The sequence below is a fragment of the Octodon degus genome, unplaced genomic scaffold (genome assembly GCF_000260255.1).
Source record: "Octodon degus isolate 3935 unplaced genomic scaffold, OctDeg1.0 scaffold00215, whole genome shotgun sequence".
Lineage (NCBI taxonomy): Eukaryota > Metazoa > Chordata > Mammalia > Rodentia > Octodontidae > Octodon > Octodon degus.
Genome location: NW_004524791.1, coordinates 510208 through 515133, shown reverse-complemented (window position 1 = coordinate 515133; position 4926 = coordinate 510208). Strand labels below are relative to the sequence as shown.

The window sequence follows — 4926 nt, the reverse complement described above, 5'->3', positions numbered from 1 at the left end:
GCCCGGAACGCGGCGGCGGCGGCGGCCTCAGAGGCCTGAGCGGCTCGAGCGGCGGCCGCATGTGCAGCGCGGCGCCGGCCAGGCCGGGTCATTTAAGCGGGGAGGGGGCGGGGCTGCGGGAGGGGATCCCGCCTCCTCCTCCTCTCCTCCTCCTCCTCCCCTTCTCTTCCTCCGCCGGCTCTCCTGCTCCTCCCTCCTCCTTCTCCTCCCCTTCTCCTCCTCCCTCTCCTCCTCCTCTCCTTCCTCCTCCTCCTCCCTCTTCTCCTCCCTTCTCTCGCTCTCCCTCCCCCACTCCTTCTCCCCCTCCTGCCCTCTCCTCCTCCTCCTGCCGTCCCTCACTGCGCACCGCGGCTCGCCGGCGCCTCTATCTATTTTGTGTCCAGCCCCGGCCGCGCGCCGTGATTCATGGCCCCAATTAGGGGCCCTCCCGCTCCAGCGCGCACGGCTCCAGGGTCTCAGGGGACCTGGGATACCGGCGGCAGCGGCCCAGGCTGGTCTTTCAGCAGAGGTCAAGCGGGACGGGGGAGGAGCCAGGTAAGGAAGGTCGACCCTTGTGGCTCCGGTCCAGCACCTCTCCCCAGCCTGGGGCCCCAGTTTCAGAGACAGAAGGAAGTTTTTCCTGGGCTTTTTCCAGCCATTGGTGAATGCATCACCCTGGAGAGTCTTCACGGACCCCTCCCCTCCGCGACTGACCAAGGCCCAAGGCCACCTGGTCACAGGCAGAGATAGAAGGGGTCCTGAGTGTCTCAGGGCAGGGGATTCTCCTTCTCTGGGCCCTTTGCTCACATCATTTAACAGGAGCTGCCCAGGGAGCTGCTGTTTCACAAACTTCATTGCATTAAACACAGGGAAACACCCACGGAGCGCAGGGCAATCTGGACAGCATCCCCCTTGACTCCGCCTGTGTCCACAGTGTGGTCAGCCCATTGCACAGATGGGAAGGAGGCGGTGCTATTACGTTACCCGTCCGACCCTGCAGCCTCAGGAGGCGGACATCTGGTCCACATCAGCATCTGCACATGGAGCCAACAGTAGTGAGTTCGCAGCCAGGACCCCTCCCCCAGCCTTTCTGCTCTGACTAGCCTGGGAGACCTCTCTGGACCTCATGTGTCCCGTCTGTGAAATGACACCTTTCCAGAAGTTCCAGGATTCAAGCCTCTGGATTCTCAGCGGTGCACAGCTGTCCCAACTGGGCAGCTGGAGCCCAGAGTCCTGGGAAGGATGGACTGGGCGGGCCTCTCGCTCTCTGGTGGATAGAATAGGGCTTCCTCTTGGCACAGACACCGTGCATTATAAATATGTGGAAGAAGGGGAAGGGCCCCCTCCTGGGAGTCTCTGGTGGATACTCCAGGACTCACAGTCCCAGGATTAACAGGAAGATCAGCGTGGCTGACCGTGGGACATGGGGCCTCTGTGGGGCCCAAGAAAGTGCTGGCTCAGCACACTGACTGCAAGATTGGAGTAGAGGGGCTGCCTGGCTCCTGGCATTTTTAATACGTAGTGAGAGGGACTGATTAGGGAGACTTTAAAGGATGAAGTTGGCTTCATTGTGTGGCCGCCAGTCAGAGAACTGTGGGGTCTCACCCAGACAGAAGACTATGCCAGGTCTCTGTGCCAGTAGGCAGGGTCCCCACAGGCCTGGCACAGGCTGTCCCCGTGCTCCAGCACCCTCTGGGAAGTGCAGGGGCCATCTCGATGGTCTGGGGAACAGCCATATCCTGAGAGGCTTCCAGTCATCCCGAGTCGGGTCCTCCTCAGTGTGTCTGCTCTTCGTCTTCCTGCCCCGAAGGGTTGCAGTGCCCTCTTCAGAGGACAGAACCCAGGCTGTCTTGTTCATTGTGTAGCCAGGGCTGGCTCTGTGTGCAGGTTCCATGCACCCAGGTCCCAGTCCTGCGCCCTCCCTGGCCAGCTGTGGGACCCTGGGCAGCCCACTCAGTGGGCCCCACCTTCTGGGACCTGAGGACAGCACTCAGTAGCAGCAGAGAGTGCCCAGGCACAGAGGTGAGGCACGTGGTGGGTGCTTTGTATAGTGCCACTGCCACCTCTGCTAAGTGAGGGGCCGCTGCGTCAGGTCACACTCAGCCTGAGGACGGTCAGGGTCCACGGGGCAGAAAGGAGATGGGCTTTCTTGGGTAAGCAGGACTCCTTCCAAAAAGCTTCCTGCATGTGTGTGTGTGTGCTTGTGTGCAAATGTGTGTGCATGTGATACTGTGCTGATGTATGTATGTGCTGTGCGCACACAGGCACACATTTGTATGCATAGTTCTGTGCATGCATGTGTGTGTGCATGCATGCATGCGTGTGTGCATGCATGCATGCATGTGCAAGCCTGTGCCAGCATGGGTGAGGGGGCCAGCAGGGAGAAGTGGGAGGTGTCTACCTGGGTGTTTCCTTTTCTCTCAGTGACCAATGACTCAGGAACGTCCCCTGCACAGATCAGAGAAGGAAGAAGGCAAGTGACAGTGGCCATCTGTGGGTAGATGGCCAGGGGACACAGCTAGACATGCAGGACTGATGTTGCAGCTCCTCTGGTTCTTAGTGCTGTGCCCTTGGCCTGCTACTTAACCTCTCTGACACTGTTTGCCCAGCTGGGAAAGAGAAATACCAAAACCACACAGCCACTGGCCATGGAGGAGGAGGAATGGAGACAGAAAGGCTGAAGAATCCTCTCTTCCTGGGAAGCAGCAGGAGAGCTCGCGGGTACTGAGTGAGTGACAGCCGCACGCCAGATGCCTGCCTCTCAGGCACCAAGTCCCTGATGAGGTACCACCAGCCCCTGGAAGGTTCTGTTACGTCCCCAACTCACAGGCGAGAAGCAGAAAAGGGCCTGGCCCAGCTACCCAGCTTGGTGGGCCTCAAATGCCTTGGCTGTGCCCGCTGATCAGAGTTGCTTCACCCCAAATCCATCTTATTGGACAGGAGCAGCCTGAGCCCACCCATGTGTTCTCAGTGTCCCATGCAGCAGAGCTGGCAGGTTCCTGCCCAGACACGGAACAGGCCACGCTCACCCAGGGAGATGGGAGGACACCATGTGAGGCACTGCCTGTCCGTTCTCCTCCCGTTGGTGGGCAGCCTTGTGCACCTCGGACCTACAGCCGCCCACAGAGCTGTCTGGGCTGCACACCAGGCCTCGGTCCTCCCCGCCTGGGTGGCTCCCTCTCAGTCCCCCTAGCCACATGTCTTCATATGTCTCCTGTGTTTCCCCCAGGCCTCTGCCTGTGCCCTGCCAGATTCACAGGGCGCCATCCAGGGTTGGGGCCCATCAGTACTGTGTCCAGGAATGCTGACCCTGTCCCCAACCCAGCATGGCCCCCAAGTCCCAGGACCCGGTCCCCAGTTGCCCCCTAGGATTCTCCTGCACCCCTCTCCTCTTCCCCAGAGCCAGCAGATTGGAAGTAAATTTTCCCCACGCTCCAGGCTCGCCAGCCCCGTGACCCGACTTCCTCTTCCCGGGGCCTTTGCCCTCTTCCTGTTCCCTCTGACCCGCCTGGCCTTGGCAGCCCTCCCAGGACACAGTTACCTCCTTGGGCTGCCCCGCCCCGCCTGCCCACAGCAGCGTGCGCAGTGTGTTTGGCCTCTGGCGGCGCACTGGGGACCAGAAAAACAAAATTTATCATCTGACTGCCCTATTTTGCCTTTTTTTTTCTGCCTAAGAATGAAGCAAGCGCCTCTCTGTTCTCCTCAGAAAGACTCCAAACATGGCAGGCGACTGGCAAAAATATATCCTTCTCAGGAAGAATGTAATGTTAACAATAAAAGGAAAAAAAAAAAGAAAAAAGAAAAAGAAAAAGAATGCCCTGGGATTTATGGAGGCCTCGGCCTGGGGACTGTCTCGCATCTGGCAGCTCGTGGCAGTGTACACGGAGGCCTGGCGGGCAGCAGTCTGTCCACTGAAGGGAGACTGAGGCTCCAGGAGGCACACAGCGGCTCTCAGGAGACGGGGGCAGCCTCCAGGGCCCGCGAGGTTTCCTGTGTCTCACACACCAACTGTGCTGATTCGTTAAACACAAACATGGAGTATGCCCTGTGGCTCTGGTGTCCCTGTCTTAGAATTCGTCCCTTTTTTAAGATTCTGGGGTCTCCGAGAATGGGGGCGAGGGAAACTTTTTTTTAATCTCTGGGGCTTCAAAGTAGGCAGAAACGTGTCATAAACTGTGGAGTTCCTTGTTGAAAAAAATCACAGCTTGTATTTGTGCCACTAAAGATCAGTGCATGGGATGCGGTTCTGAGCAGAATTGGATCCCCTAAAACCTCTCCTGCTCCCCTTTAGCCTGACAGAATCTAGGAGCGCAGGGCCCCGTGTTTGTCTCTGAGAGTTGCCACCCCCACCCGGCTCGCCCTCTCTCAAAATCCAAGGATTTTGCCTGAACTTCAGGGCCTCGTAAAACGCCTTTGATAAACGATCGTGGCACTGAGCTGCTCGGGGAGGACCAGCAGACACTCCACGTAAATCCCAGGGCCTCTGAGACCCGCTCGTCCCTGGCTCCTCTGCACAGGGCTGGCCGTGGGGTGGGGGCACTTCAAAGCCTCAGAGGGGTATGGGGACAGTGTGGTATGAGTGGGCAAGGGGGGGCTGGGTGTGCGCCAGATGCTTCCAACAAACCAACTTGTGTCCCCCAGCCAGTGGCCCCAGTGCTCGTTTATTAGAACATCGCCGAGAGCAGGATGAGCTTTGTCCCTTTAGGTCTCATCATGAAACACCTAAAAAATGAGCACTGTGGCTAAGCGCCTTCACCCGGCAAACGCGTGCCTCGGTGGCCTGCATCCCGAGATCCCTCCTTGCTAGGCCGTGTCAGGGCATCCTGGCCGGGCGCCACGCTCTCAGCCACCCTGTTGCAGGCCAGCCTTGCCTGATCCTTCCCCATAAAGGCGTCCTTGTCCCTGGCTGGGCCCTGCCAGGGAGGCGAATGCTCAGGGCTCACTGGC

The 4926-nt window shown here is 58.9% G+C and overlaps 1 long non-coding RNA gene across 3 annotated transcripts; it reads left to right on the top strand.

The window, feature by feature from the left end:
* The first annotated feature begins 289 nt into the window (after positions 1–289).
* On the top strand, positions 290–4016 carry LOC111813705. 3 transcript variants are annotated; one of them, XR_002818885.1, is made up of 4 exons: positions 290–534; positions 849–2001; positions 2404–2763; positions 3655–4016. It is a non-coding gene; the product is annotated as an uncharacterized LOC111813705 (long non-coding RNA). The 3 variants fall into 3 exon arrangements; XR_002818884.1 differs by having other exon boundaries at positions 290–2001; XR_002818886.1 differs by having other exon boundaries at positions 290–2001; positions 2404–3031.
* Positions 4017–4926: the final 910 nt, after the last annotated feature.